Source organism: Anopheles coustani, assembly GCF_943734705.1.
Source record: "Anopheles coustani chromosome X unlocalized genomic scaffold, idAnoCousDA_361_x.2 X_unloc_61, whole genome shotgun sequence".
In the NCBI taxonomy this organism is placed as follows: Eukaryota; Metazoa; Arthropoda; class Insecta; order Diptera; family Culicidae; genus Anopheles; species Anopheles coustani.
The window spans coordinates 16,062-31,856 of NW_026525172.1; the positions used below are offsets into that span (position 1 = coordinate 16,062).

Genomic DNA, 15,795 nt, shown 5'->3' on the forward strand with positions numbered 1-15,795 from the left:
GGATATTTTTGCTCAGTCGAGGGCAGATTGAACATTTGTTTTCGCTGTGCAAATGTGTCCGAAGTGTCTGTTTAGTGTTTAGTAGAGTTTGTTTTTGTTCATGGTGCATCGTTCGGTGATAGCGGTTGGTTTTGTTCTTGGCGGCGTCGCTTATCAGTGGCGTTAGCTGGAGCGGTATCCATATCGCCTGTTATCGCAACGGTGTGCTTGTAGTGGTCTAACCGGCCAAACGAGTAATTTGTGTTGCGTGTGGGTGAAACGGCAGCGTGTGGAGCGGGCGGTACGTATACGGTGTTTGTTTATTTGCGTGCGTTTTTGCTCGGATTTTGTTTTACGGCCATGGAGTGTAAAAAATGCTCCGTGGTCGTTTCAACTAGCGATGACCCGATCGTCTGCAATGATTGCGGCGGTCATTTTCACCACCTGTGCACCGATCTGACTAAGTCGGTTGCAAAGGCGGTTAAAAAGTCGAAAAATGTTTTGTTTATGTGCGATACTTGTATCGCTTGCACTAAGAAACCGGGCATGCAGGATGTAGTGGTGGGAGAAAGCCGACCGTCAAGCGGAGAGCAATCCCAAGCCCTACAAGCAGCAGATTTAAAATTGTGTGCACTGATTGAGAGTGCTGTGAAGAAGGGACTGGAAGATATGAAAAAAGAAGTGTGTGAGGCGGTAGAGCGCCAAGTTTGATCAACTTTGCGCGATGCCACCACCACTACATTGAGAGCCCCTCCTGTACCGAAGGTTATCATTGAGAAGCCTTCGCCGGTGAGTGCTAAGGAGAAGGGGAGTGAGAGCTTTGCTACAGTAGTGGCCAAAAAAAGTAGGGCAGATAATAGTTTGAAGAATAAGGTTCAAACTATTATTAGTAATTTTGACGTGGGAAGAGCTAATACCAAGCCCACAGCAACCAAAAGTGTTGTGAAGGAGGCTGGCTCTGGGCCCAAAATAGGTAAAAAAGACGTGGCTAAAGTGGCAGAGCAAAAACTCTCCAAGTCTTTAGTAATTGTACCGAAGGTGGATCAATCTTGCGACAAGACAAGAGTTGATCTACGCGCCCGTTTGGATCCGAGGAAGCAGCAGGTTTCGGACTTCCGTAATGGTAGAAAAGGTCAGGTTTTTGTACAGTGTCCTGCATCCGCGTTAGATGAAGTTAGCAAGGAGGTGCAGTCCAAACTCGGGGATGCTTATTCCGTTCGTTTACCGTTGTCCAGAGTAAGGATAATGGGGATGACGGAGAAGCATTCTGGTGAGGAGGTGATTGCACTTCTGAAGGAACAGAATGCAGGTATCCCGTTCGCGACACTGGAGCTTGTTGGAATGTACGAAAGTAGGTTCTACAAGTACCAGAAGTACAATGTCGTGATTGATGTGGACAAGGAATCGGCACAATGTCTAGAGGACCTTAAAAAGGTCAAAATAGGTTTTGACAGTTGTGCGATAAGCACTTCAGTTCATGTATTGCGATGTTTCCGGTGCGGGCAGTTTGGGCACAAGAGCACCGAGTGCAATAAGGAGGAAGATTGCTCTAGGTGCAGTGGTGCACACAGGACGTCGGAATGTAAGTCGGCGGATTTAAAATGTGTGAACTGCGTGTTGGCGGGTTCAAGGGGGAGCACGGAACATGCTGCTTTTAGTAGCGAGTGCCCCATATACAAAAAACAGGCATCAAAGATTGCTAAGCATTCCCAATAGCAAGGATTGCTGGGGATAGGACAGCGATATGACATCATGTATTGCAATGTCGCTGGCCTATCGTCAAGCTATGTTCTGTTACGCGACTCTGTAGAAAGGATGCAACCCGCGTTGGTCCTTCTATCTGAGACGCATATAACGGAGTGCGAAGCATTTGATCAGTTTAGTATACCGGGGTACAGGGCCGTGTCCTGTTTGTCCCACTCACGACACACAGGGGGGGTTGCAGTTTATGCTGGGAACTCGGTTGCCTTGAAGGTGATTCTAAACGAGTCGCTGGAAGGCAACTGGTTTTTGGGGTTTACTGTGACTCGAGGCATGGCGGCTGCAAACTATGGCGTTCAGTATCACTCACCTAGTTCAAGTGACTCACGATTTGTCGAAATTCTGGAGGACTGGTTAGACAGATTTCTAGATTTTGGCAAGCGTAATGTCTTGGTTGGGGACTTCAACATTGATTGGTTCAATGATGTGAGGTCCGAAAAATTGAAGAAACTTATGGACTCGGTGTGCCTGAAGCAGAAGGTTAGTGCAGCTACCCGTATTACGAAGAATAGCAGGACATTGATTGACCATGTGTACTGCAACACAGACTCAATAAGCGTGGTAACAGATGCTTGTGCAAAAATATCTGATCATGAAACTTTGCTTTTAAACTTGAATGATGAACGTTTCAGGACAGTTCAAAAACAAGTTAAATGCTGGAATAGGTACTCTATAGAGGGTCTTTGTCAGGCGGTCACATTGGGACTACAGAGGGAAACTACAAACTTCCAGGAAGCTGCAGATCTATTGAAGGATACACTAGAGAGTGCTATGAATAGTTTAGTTTATGAGAGGACCGTGGAGACTAGATACTCTGGCAGATAGTATACGTTGGCTCTGGAACGTCTAAAGCGGAAAAGAGACAAAGTGTATAAAACATTTGTTCGGACTAATCTGGCTTCACATTGGTGTGAGTACACTAAGCTACGAAACGAGTACAGTAGGTCTTTAAAAACTACTCGTGAGGAATACTTCAGTAGGGAAATTAGCAAGCATCAGGGTAATAGTAGGGAACTTTGGAAACTTCTAAAAAGCATGTTGAAACCCGACGAGAATACCGCTTCATGCGTGAAATTCGATAACTGTTTCGAGTCCGATGAGGAGGTGGTTGCAGCAAGGTTCAACAACTTTTTTGTGAATAGCGTCACACTTGTTAACAGCAACATTCCGACGGTAAACGAACCAGTCGAGCTGAGACAAGTTGATGCTCCCAGGCTTAGATTTTCTTTTCAACTAATAGACATGAGCAAGCTTAGGCATACATGTTTTGATCTGACCAATACGGCAGGAATAGGAAATGTAAATGCAAAAACTTTGCAGGATTGCTTTCATGTAGCTGGGGAGACGCTCCTGGATTTGATTAACCAATCGATGGAGAGGGGTGTTTTTCCGGAGACATGGAAGGAATCATTGGTTGTACCTATTCCAAAACTGACTGGAGCTATCAGGGCGGAAGAGTTCCGCCCCATCAACATGCTTCACACTGTCGAAAAGGTCCTGGAGGTTGTTATCAAAGACCAATTGGTGCAATACCTGGACCAGACCGGACTGCTGGCCCGGGAGCAGTCGGGATATCGGGAAGGACATTCCTGTGATACTGCACTGAACCTGGTGCTTGCGAAGTGGAAGGGGTTGATGGACAGTGGACAGCCGGTGCTTGCAGTTTTCTTGGATCTAAAGCGGGCATTTGAAACAATATCGAGACCCTTGTTGCTCACAACACTTCGACGATTCGGTATTGAGGGGAAGGAACTCAGTTGGTTCAGCGATTATCTGACAGGTAGAACCCAGAGGACAATTTTCAAAAAATCTGTTTCAGATCCCATTGAAAACACCCTTGGGGTTCCACAAGGAAGTGTTCTTGGACCAATTTTGTTTATCATGTACATAAATGACATGAAGCAGGTCTTACATTCCTGCGAGATAAATCTTTATGCTGATGACACAGTAATATTTATATCGCGAAAGGACGTGAAACAGGCAGAGTCCCTTTTGAATGAAGACTTGGTGGCTCTGGATGGCTGGTTGAAATACAAGAAACTCGCATTAAACGTTTGTAAAACACACTACATGGTAATGTCGAGGAGGGAGTGGATCGGCCAGCTTTCTATTGCCATCAACACGGAACCAATTCCCCGAGTCTCCCAGGTTAAATATCTGGGTGTCACTCTGGACGACGGGCTAACATTTAGTGCACACTTTGATCGGGTCATCGCTAAGGTGGCAAAGAAGTGTGGGATGATGAGTAGACTGGGGAACAACCTTAATTTTTTTGGGAAAGTTCACCTCTAAAAATCAATTATCTCACTGCATTTGAATTTTTGTCCATCAATATTGTTCCTCGGCAATCGGACACAGCTTAAAAGACTGCAAAAAGTGCAAAATAGGGTAATGAGGTAAGTGTTGTGTTGTAGTCGGTACACGCCGTCTGCTGTTATGCTGGATGTCCTGCAATGGACGTCGGTAGAGCAGCGGATAGTGTATCAGACTATGATACTAATATTCAAACTCCTGAGGGGCTTGTTACCGGGGTACCTTTGAGAAAGAGAAGTTAGGGGTTTTGACGTTTACCGGTCCAACACTCGTAGGGCTCATGATTCCAGGACGTCGAACTTTTCGACAGTACTTGCCAGGAATTCAATATTTTGTAAATGGATACAATGGTACAATTGCCGAGGCTGCAAACGTTCGCGAGTTCAAGCGCTTGTGTGCCGTGTTTGTTAAGCAGGTTGTAAAGTAGAACCCAATAGCATGTGAAATGTCTCGTAGTTTTACTGTCTAAATTTAATGTTTGTAAGCATTGCACTTGTCATCACGATCACACAGATGATGATGATGAGATTTTTGTTTTGCAAATTTAAATGTACATCAAAAAAATTGAGCCAGATATCTTTGAGACACGCGCGCGTAAAAGTGGAAATTTAAAATGGATCATTCTTTGGGGACTGTATCAGTCGCTCTTGTGCAATCACGTGGCAGGCGCCTCAGATTCATTCATTGATGATTTTTTCGACGTGACCAATTCATTCACGGATAAGGTTTGCTTAATTTGCCAAACCAGGAAAGTGGTAACTCCCCTCCATATGTTGGATAAGGGAGGTACCGGCTACACGAATAGGAGAGAACATTTTTTGGCCGTGCACTCCGGAGAGCGGTTCTACGATTCCTATCTTTTGGAAATTGTGCTAACCGCTGTACGCAAGGAAATGGGAGCAGACTAGGCTTTTTCGTGAAGGGTCACTTTGACCCACCACTTCATGATTTGCCTTGGATATTGCTTACTTATCTTATGATAACTCCTCCATTCTTAAAACTTAATTATAGTTAGGGGTGGGAATCATCATCATCATCAATAGAAACAACTTTGTTGGAGAAACTATCTTTCTATAACTTTTAATTTATGTGAAACCGCAACGAAAAGTAAAAGAATTAAGCATTGCGCAGAGAGCCAGGTGCACCAGTGTGTGTCTGCCGTGCATGCAATCGTGATTGCACATGCTATTCCAAATGCTTTATTTGGCTATTGGAGAAAAATTAAATGAACCAAATAAAATGTGTATTGAGCTACCTTGGAATACAGTTCGTCGATCGTTCGTGGTACAATTATGTGTATCATTTAAGAACGAATTATTTGTTTAGTAGTCCAGTTTAAAACATCAAAATTAAGTTGCAATCGAATGCCAAGTTTAAGTTCGTACTTTTATCGCAATACGGTCCCGTTGTGTTTGTTCCTGCAAGAAGTGTCAAACTTTTATGTTCGCACGCTTGTACGGTTCACGGTGTCTTGCTCGCGTACACCCGTTCCGGCTGCCTAAAACAAAACAGAGCAAAAGCGAAGGCAGCGCACATTCACGGTTTTCGCACCATACCCGCGTTGTTTGTTTGTACCCGATGTTTGAAGCTCGGGTTGCGCGCCTCTGCGGTTGATTCTCGTATGCACCGTTCGCATGACGCACTTCCCATCACGGTTTTGCGGGCGCGATGCCGTTTTTTGTTTTTGCTCTCGCTTGTTGGATACCGCCGGACGGGACTGACGTAACATATCCCCTATCCGGTTGTACGGGTGCGATGCGCTATCTAGCATCCTACCCGCGATTAACGATTTTATATTATTCGACTTGGGTTTTAGATTTTTTTTCGCATGTTGTCGAAAATTTCTGGTTTTTCAGGTAATTCGCAACATTCTATCTACCTCAAAAATTGAAATTTTCCATTAGAAATCCGATGTTACTGTTGCAGGTAGTTTTCGTGTCTTTTAAATTCTTTATGATAATGGTACAGGCTGATGAATGCGGGGCCTACTTACTGGTTGGCGTAGGTTCAGATCACAAAAGAGCCCAGACCCACCCCTGAACGAGCGGTTTGACTACCCACGTAAAACATGGACACAAATCTTGTAAGCACTCTACGGGCAGGCGTGGCCAAGATGTCGTTACGCCCAGAAGAAACAGAAGGTTGCCTGCACTCAGCAATTTGTTTTTACTGTACCCGGCATCTTTGATCGCTCATATAAATATTACGCACTTCCTTTTGCAAACAAGCAGTGTTCGTTTATCTGTTCATGAACGATGTTTCCTGAGGAAAGTGAAAAACTGGAGAAACGAGGAGCAAAATTTGGTGGTGGACAACCAATAATTGACGTGCTTCCAGGTTTAGTGCGCCATCGAAACCACGTGCTTACAAAAGTAGAGCGCATGCAACACTTCTTGAATGAGACCAACGTATCTCAATATTCAAGAATCAAGGTACTATCAAGCATGTTGAACTCACACTACAATGAATACATTCAGCTACACGGCAAGAAAGTGACACACGTTGACGGCGATTTTGAATCAAAACAGCAGGAGAATGTGTTTGAAGTGTTTGAAAAAAAATTTATAGCTGCAGCAGTCCTCGCCGAGCATCTTTTACAAAGCGCAAATGAGAAAATCAATACAGTTCAATATCAGTCATCATCTCTGAGATCATTTTTGCAACTGCACAAGCAACCGGATCCGCAAGAAGTTCAACCGGGCATGAGTTTTGTAAAACTGGACCTAGCAAGTGAGAAAGGTCTTTCAGATTGCGCATCAATAGCAAGAAATGAAGGTTTGATCTCAGATGGGTCAGACGCAAATAAGAAGCCAGAAACGAATGAATTGATCGCGCCTAATAGAAAACAAAATTTGCCAGAAGCCACTGCAACAAGGAACAAAAAACTAGAGCAACTTAACGAAAAGCTTTTACAGTTTTCTACTACACCCTTTGAAAGCCAGAATAGCTCTGTATCAGAAAAACAAGAGACACTGTCAAAAGAAAATGAAACAAAAGCCATAGAATTGCAAAACGTAGAGCCATCAACAATAATGCATGAAAACGATCCATGCCAGGACGGGTTAAAAGTTGTTGTATTAGAGACAAATGTCCATTCTGCAGATCAGATAATTCAACGAGCGGATGTTCAGAATAATAAATTGCTATATTTGAAAAATGAACTTAAAACAGTACAAGATATAAGTGATTTGGCAAAAAGTCAAGCACTGATTGCAAAAACTAAGTATAAGAAAGACCAAGAGCAGCTCTCAAATTGTCAAGAAGAAATCGGCAGTGTACAAATTGCCATGCTACGTACACGAATGACCATAAATTATTTAGTTTACAATTGGGGACAATTTCATGTACGAGAAATGCTTAAAACTCATAGTCGACATTCTCCCTTAGAAGAAAAGTTCATCGATGCCGTTATAAACCCGGAAAAAGAAGCAAACACATTGGTCAAGTATCACTTCTGTTCTCTGATTTCTTTTGGATCGATGTCCTTAAAATTAGCTCAAGAATCGACTTATGCACATCTCATAAGTATTTGCTGCTTGGGAATTGACATCCCTTGGGAGCTAGAATGTTTTTTCTTGAACAAAATATCAGGTATCATGAAAGACGAAAATCTTGTTCGATATAAATCCCTCCCCAAAGGTCACAGCACCGTTGAGAGGATCATAAAGTATCTTTTTCCTGATTTCATTGCTTTCCATGAAGACTGCGCAAAACTGAGGGAGCTATCGGTTAAGATAAAACGGCATAAAGCCACAAAGCTGCAAATGAGGGAGTATTCCATATTTGAAGTAAAACAATCAATCGCCATCGAAGCAGTAATGCTTAAGGCCAAAATGGTATTTTCATACATTTTTATAAATTGGTATCAAGAAAATGTTCTTGAAGTGCTTGTGCCAACCTATAAGCGAGGGTTTTGTACGTACAGAGAATTTAATTATATCGATGTTTGGATTTCGCTAACAAATGCGAAAAACCAACGACAAGAGCTTTTGAACATACATTACAATGCCCTATTGAAGATTAAAGACGACTGGAACGCCGATTACAAATCAAATATCTGTAATCTTAAAAGTATTTTCTGTCTAGGAGCGAACATTTCACCGCGAATGGAGAACAATTTGATTGAATTCCTTAAAAGAGTTTTTACCAGTTCACCTTTTCACTTACCAAGGTTTGTAGAAGCAAAGGTCAATTACTCGATGCAAGGTTTCGTTGACGTCATGTATTCTTCCGAGTTTATACCGTTTAAATACTCAAATCTCCTTGAGCTCAAGGAATTGGCTGATGCAACAGGCTATTAAAAGAAGAAGGCGGTGTCTCATTGAAAGCGGACGTTTTATAATGTATGATTTTTGATATTTCTCTTAACCTATATCGTACAATTTTACCTACTTTGAGGGTAAATTGATCTCCATTATCTTTTGCAATGAGCTTTTTGATGCATAATTGTGCTGATTTTTATAACCACAACGCTGTTTTCGCAAAACATACCACCAGACTACGAGATGATCTAATAAAAGTCGAGCGATGATACAAACATTAGATCTGTGTTGATTTATGAATTAAATAACTCGCAATCCAACCCAATTATTTGCTCGTCTGGTGCACCGGAGGGTAGTTATATTGGACCGTTGTTGTTCATTCTGTTGGTTAATGACGAGGTGTTTTCGCTGCCTAATCAGTCGTTTCATATGACTGCTGATGACATCAAGGTTTGCTTAGTCATAAAATCTCATCTTGGCTTCAATATGCTTCAAATGAGTCGAGACAGGTTCAGCACATGGTGGTTTGATAATTGATTGTGTTTGTGTGTAGAGAAATGTTGTGTAATTTGCTTAACAAGAAGACAAAACCCGATTCTAGGGGATTACAGGCTGAGCTCGCGCGTTTTAACACGTTACTTAGAAGATAAGAATCTTGGTACGACAATTTTTTGTTTGTTCCGAAATCACATCTCGTTTATTATTGAAAAAGCATTTCGCCAGCTAGGCTTAATGCATCGACTAGCCACTGACTTCAGAGATCCTTTTAGTTTAAAACAATTATTAGTCGCGCTTTTTCGTTCCATCCTAGCGTTCAATGTTCTAGCTTGGGGGCAGCACATTATGACTTGGTCTGCTAGGATGGAAAACACTTAGTGGAAATACACTAAGTTGGCATTAAGATGTTTATGATGCGCATCGAGCAACCCCCAGTATACGATACTGGAAAACTCATCCTAGGTCTACAATCTTTAGGGAAAAGGAGGGAAGTTACATACCCTGTATTTATCTCCAAAATTATGTAATGAGTAATTGACACGCCATTCTTACTAGCTAGCATTATTTTCTTATACTCCGAACCAAGCACTTCGTCCCCGCCACATCCTCTTGAGACTAGATCTAGCGAGAATGGTCAGGAACGCCAACGACCCACTTACCACCATGTGCTCAGCTTTTAATACCACCTCACAGTTTAGTAAGCTCCATGTATCGTCAGCCGTCTTTAAATCGATGTGTCTGTTTGCAAATGTTTATAACTACTGCTTTTTTTACGTGTTCTGTTATATTTAAGAATAGCATTAAGCATTGCTGAGGCTCCTGCGTGTTCCCTGCATTAAGTAAATAAACAAATTAATAAATAAATAATTTTTTTTAAATATTTTCTTATTTGCATTTATATGATATGATTGCTCCGGCAGTCCATACATACAACACGCATATATACTATATATGAAAAAAAAAATGTTTTGGATACTGTTCTCCGAACTTATGTATATCCACAGGACAACTTATGTTTAGTTTTTTTATGTGAAACTTTTAAGGGATTCATCCTTTCAGCTGAAACCCATATTTTATGTAAAACTCGTGAAAACTTATCACGCAGTTTCGCTTCGCTTCATGTTTCAAATCGCATTGCTAAGGGGAAATAAAAGCAGAAGAATACGAATTTTAAAATGTTACGTTCAATCTTTATCTGACACAGAGTTTTGACAAACATCCTGTAATATGACAAAATGCAAAAGTCAAACCTACTGAAATGGAAACCATTATTAAAATTTCAACAAAATTTCATTAAGTTATTCAGGCTCTTGAATGAACGCAAAGTTCATTCAAAAGTGGTGGTCGGATGATGATGATGATGAGTCGAACCTCTAACTTCAACACAGGTTTGAGAATGGCGGAGTTTGCATAAAATATTTGTAAGCAACATACAAGGCAAATAACGAAGTGGTGGAATCAAAGTGACTATTGAGAACATTATCAACAGTGAGAAAACTTTATTTTAACAACACTGGCATGAGTTTGCTGAAATTTCCGTGCCCCTTTATTATCTATGAACAGCTAAATTAAAGTGGTCACGCCGTTTACATGCCCACCCTGTTTTAGATTGTAGCGTAACGAACATTACGCTCAGTTAAAGCGCCACCGCGGAGCACTCGACCCACACCCCTAAACGGGCGACATAATTAGGCCCCATAGTTATTTTAGAACACGGCACTGCCTTGGCATTATTAAGAATAAAATTAATCCTTTTCGAATCTGGACATCAAGCAAGTAAGACCATATATCCCAGCGACCACCCAAAATCCAAAATCGATCCGAAATCTATCCGAAAAGCTGTAGGCCCCCAAAAGTGCTGTGTTTATTTCCTTCTCGACCGACATCGAAAATGCTCCGTATTTTTCAACCATTGTATGAAAGTGAAACAAATCATTATTGCAAGAAAGAATGACATCATATTGCTTATATGTAACGCTAGAAGTAACGTTTTCTGCGAATAATTGGAATAAATCTATCATGGTGGTCAAATCGAAGATCGGACGAAAGACAAAAAAGTTATAATCCCTTGAAAGAGCAGAGGTTGGGAAAGGTGCTGTGTTTTTTTCCATCTCGACCGACACCAAAAGTGCTCCATATTCCACTTGCAATACACGGAAGTGAAACAAATCATCATGGCAAGTAACGAAGAAACCCTTTTGTTTATATGTAACGCTTGAAGTAACGCTTTATGTGAGATGCTGGAATAAATCCATCATGGTGGTCAAATCGAAGATCGGACGAAAGACAAAAAAGACCAAAGCCCTTGAAAGAGCCGTGGTTGGGAAAGGTGCCATGTTTTTTTCCATCTCGACCGACTCCAAAAGTGCTCCATATCCCACTTGCAATACATCGAAGTGAAACAAATCATCATGGCAAGTATCAAAGAAACCGTTTTGCTTATATATAACGCTAGAAGTAACGTTTTCTGTGAGATTTTAGAATTAATCTATCATGGTGGTCAAATCGAAGATCGGACGAAAGACAAAAAAGACAAAAGCCCTTGAAAGAATAGAGGTTGGGAAAGGTGCTATGTTTTTTTCCACCTCGACCGACACCTAAAGTGCTTCATATCCCACTTGCAATACATGGAAGTGAAACAAATCATCATGGGAAGTAACGAAGAAACCGTTTTGCTTAGATGTAACGCTAGAAGTAACGCTTTATGTGAGATGCTGGAATAAATCCATCATGGTGGTCAAATCGAAGATCGGACGAAAGACAAAAAAGACAAAAGCCCTTGAAAGAGCAGGGGTTGAGAAAGGTGCTGTGTTTTTATTCATCTCAACCGACACCAAAAGTGCTCCATATCCCACTTGCAATACATGGAAGTGAAACAAATCATCAAGGCAAGTAACGAAGACACCGTTTTGCTTATATGTAACACTAGAAGTAACGTTTTCTGTGAGCTTTTGGAATTAATCTATCAAGGTGGTCAAATCGAAGATCGGACGAAAGACAAAAAAGACAAAATCCCTTGAAAGAGCTGAGGTTGGGAAAGGTGCTATGTTTTTTTCCATCTCGACCGACACCAAAAGTGCTCCATATCCCACTTGCAATACATGGAAGTGAAACAAATCATCATGGCAAGTAACGAAGAAACCGTTTTGCTTATATTTAACCTTAGAAGTAACGTTTTCTGTGAGATTTGGCAATAAATCTATCATGGTTGTCAAATCGAAGATCGGAAGAAAGACAAAAAAGACAAAAGCCCTTGAAAGAGCAGGGGTTGAGAAAGGTGCTGTGTTTTTTTTCATCTCAACCGACACCAAAAGTGCTCCATATCCCACTTGCAATACACGGAAGTGAAACAAATCATCATGGCAAGTAACGAAGAAACTGTTTTGCTAATATGTAACGCTAGAAGTAACGTTTTCTGTGAGATGCTGGAATAAATCTATCCTGGTGGTCAAATCGAAGATCGGACGAAAGACAAAAAAGACAAAAGCCCTTGAAAGAATAGAGGTTGGGAAAGGTGCTATGTTTTTTTCCACCTCGACCGACACCTAAAGTGCTTCATATCCCACTTGCAATACATGGAAGTGAAACAAATCATCATGGCAAGTAACGAAGAAACCGTTTTGCTTATATGTAACGCTAGAAGTAACGTTTTCTGTGAGATTTGGCAATAAATCTATCATGGTGGTCAAATCGAAGATCGGACGGAAGACAAAAAAGACAAAAGCCCTTGAAAGAGCAGGGGTTTAGAAAGGTGCTATGTATTTTTCCATCTCGACCGACACCAAAAGTGCTCCATATCCCACTTGCAATACACGGAAGTGAAACAAATCATCATGGCAAGTAACGAAGAAACTGTTTTGCTAATATGTAACGCTAGAAGTAACGTTTTCTGTGAGATTTTGGAATAAATCTATCGTGGTGGTCAAATCAAAGATCGGACGAAAGACAAAAAAGACAAAAGCCCTTGAAAGAGCAGGGGTTGAGAAAGGTGCTGTGTTTTTTTCCATCTCGACCGACACCGAAAGTGCTCCATATCCCACTTGGAATACATGGAAGTGAAACAAATCATCAAGGCAAGTAACGAAGACACCGTTTTGCTTATATGTAACACTAGAAGTAACGTTTTCTGTGAGCTTTTGGAATTAATCTATCAAGGTGGTCAAATCGAAGATCGGACGAAAGACAAAAAAGACAAAATCCCTTGAAAGAGCTGAGGTTGGGAAAGGTGCTATGTTTTTTTCCATCTCGACCGACACCAAAAGTGCTCCATATCCCACTTGCAATACATGGAAGTGAAACAAATCATCATGGCAAGTAACGAAGAAACCGTTTTGCTTATATTTAACCTTAGAAGTAACGTTTTCTGTGAGATTTGGCAATAAATCTATCATGGTTGTCAAATCGAAGATCGGAAGAAAGACAAAAAAGACAAAAGCCCTTGAAAGAGCAGGGGTTGAGAAAGGTGCTGTGTTTTTTTTCATCTCAACCGACACCAAAAGTGCTCCATATCCCACTTGCAATACACGGAAGTGAAACAAATCATCATGGCAAGTAACGAAGAAACTGTTTTGCTAATATGTAACGCTAGAAGTAACGTTTTCTGTGAGATTTGGCAATAAATCTATCATGGTGGTCAAATCGAAGATCGGACGAAAGACAAAAAAGACAAAATCCCTTGAAAGAGCAGAGGTTGAGAAAGGTGCTATGTTTTTTTTCATCTCAACCGACACCAAAAGTGCTCCATATCCCACTTGCAATACATGGAAGTGAAACAAATCATCATGGCAAGTAACGAAGAAACCGTTTTGCTTATATGAAACGCTAGAAGTAACGTTTTCTGTGAGATTTTGGAATAAATCTATCATGGTGGTCAAATCAAAGATCGGACGAAAGACAAAAAAGACAAAAGCCCTTGAAAGAGCAGGGGTTGAGAAAGGTGCTATGTTTTTTTCCATCTCGACCGACACCAAAAGTGCTCCATATCCCACATGCAATACATGGAAGTGAAACAAATCATCATGGCAAGTAACGAAAAACCGTTTTGCTTATATGTAACGATAGAAGTAACGTTTTCTGTGAGATTTTAGAATAAATCTATCATGGTGGTCAAATCAAAGATCGGACGAAAGACAAAAAAGACAAAAGCCCTTGAAAGAGCAGGGGTTGAGAAAGGTGCTGTGTTTTTTTTCATCTCAACCGACACCAAAAGTGCTCCATATCCCACATGCAATACATGGAAGTGAAACAAATCATCATGGCAAGTAACGAAGAAACCGTTTTGCTTATATGTAACGCTAGAAGTAACGTTTTCTGTGAGATTTGGCAATAAATCTATCATGGTGGTCAAATCGAAGATCGGACGAAAGACAAAAAAGACAAAAGCCCTTGAAAGAGCAGAGGTTGGGAAAAATGCTATGTTTTTGTCCATCTCGACCGACACCAAAAGTGCTCCATATCCCACTTGCAATACATGGAAGTGAAACAAATCATCATGGCAAGTAACGAAGAAACTGTTTTGCTAATATGTAACGCTAGAAGTAACGTTTTCTGTGAGATTTTAGAATAAATCTATCATGGTGGTCAAATCGAAGATCGGACGAAAGACAAAAAAGACAAAAGCCCTTGAAAGAGCAGGGGTTGAGAAAGGTGCTGTGTTTTTATTCATCTCAACCGACACCAAAAGTGCTCCATATCCCACTTGCAATACATGGAAGTGAAACAAATCATCATGGCAAGTAACGAAGAAACCGTTTTGCTTATATGTAACGCTAGAAGTAACGTTTTCTGTGAGATTTGGCAATAAATCTATCATGGTGGTCAAATCGAAGATCGGACGAAAGACAAAAAAGACAAAATCCCTTGAAAGAGCTGAGGTTGGGAAAGGTGCTATGTTTTTTTCCATCTCGACCGACACCAAAAGTGCTCCATATCCCACATGCAATACATGGAAGTGAAACAAATCATCATGGCAAGTAACGAAGAAACCGTTTTGCTTATATGTAACGCTAGAAGTAACGTTTTCTGTGAGATTTGGCAATAAATCTATCATGGTGGTCAAATCGAAGATCGGAAGAAAGACAAAAAAGACTAAAGCCCTTGAAAGAGCAGGGGTTGAGAAAGGTGCTATGTTTTTTTCCATCTCGACCGACACCAAAAGTGCTCCATATCCCACATGCAATACATGGAAGTGAAACAAATCATCATGGCAAGTAACGAAGAAACTGTTTTGCTAATATGTAACGCTAGAAGTAACGTTTTCTGTGAGATTTTAGAATAAATCTATCATGGTGGTCAAATCGAAGATCGGACGAAAGACAAAAAAGACAAAAGCCCTTGAAAGAGCAGGGGTTGAGAAAGGTGCTATGTTTTTTTCCATCTCGACCGACACCAAAAGTGCTCCATATCCCACTTGCAATACACGGAAGTGAAACAAATCATCATGGCAAGTAACGAAAAACCGTTTTGCTTATATGTAACGCTAGAAGTAACGTTTTCTGTGAGATTTTGGAATAAATCTATCATGGTGGTCAAATCAAAGATCGGACGAAAGACAAAAAAGACAAAAGCCCTTGAAAGAGCAGAGGTTGAGAAAGGTGCTATGTTTTTTTCCATCTCGACCGACACCAAAAGTGCTCCATATCCCACTTGCAATACTTGGAAGTGAAACAAATCATCATGGCAAGTAACGAAGAAACCGTTTTGCTTATATGTAACGCTAGAAGTAACGTTTTCTGTGAGATTTGGCAATAAATCTATCATGGTGGTCAAATCGAAGATCGGAAGAAAGACAAAAAAGACAAAAGCCCTTGAAAGAGCAGGGGTTGAGAAAGGTGCTATGTTTTTTTCCATCTCGACCGACACCAAAAGTGCTCCATATCCCACTTGCAATACATGGAAGTGAAACAAATCATCATGGCAAGTAACGAAGAAACCGTTTTGCTTATATTTAACCTTAGAAGTAACGTTTTCTGTGAGATTTGGC

The 15,795-nt window shown here is 41.0% G+C and overlaps 1 pseudogene; it reads left to right on the forward strand.

The window, feature by feature from the left end:
• The first annotated feature begins 1,224 nt into the window (after positions 1–1,224).
• Positions 1,225–15,795, forward strand: part of LOC131270818 (uncharacterized) — an 88,444-nt pseudogene continuing 73,873 nt past the window's right edge.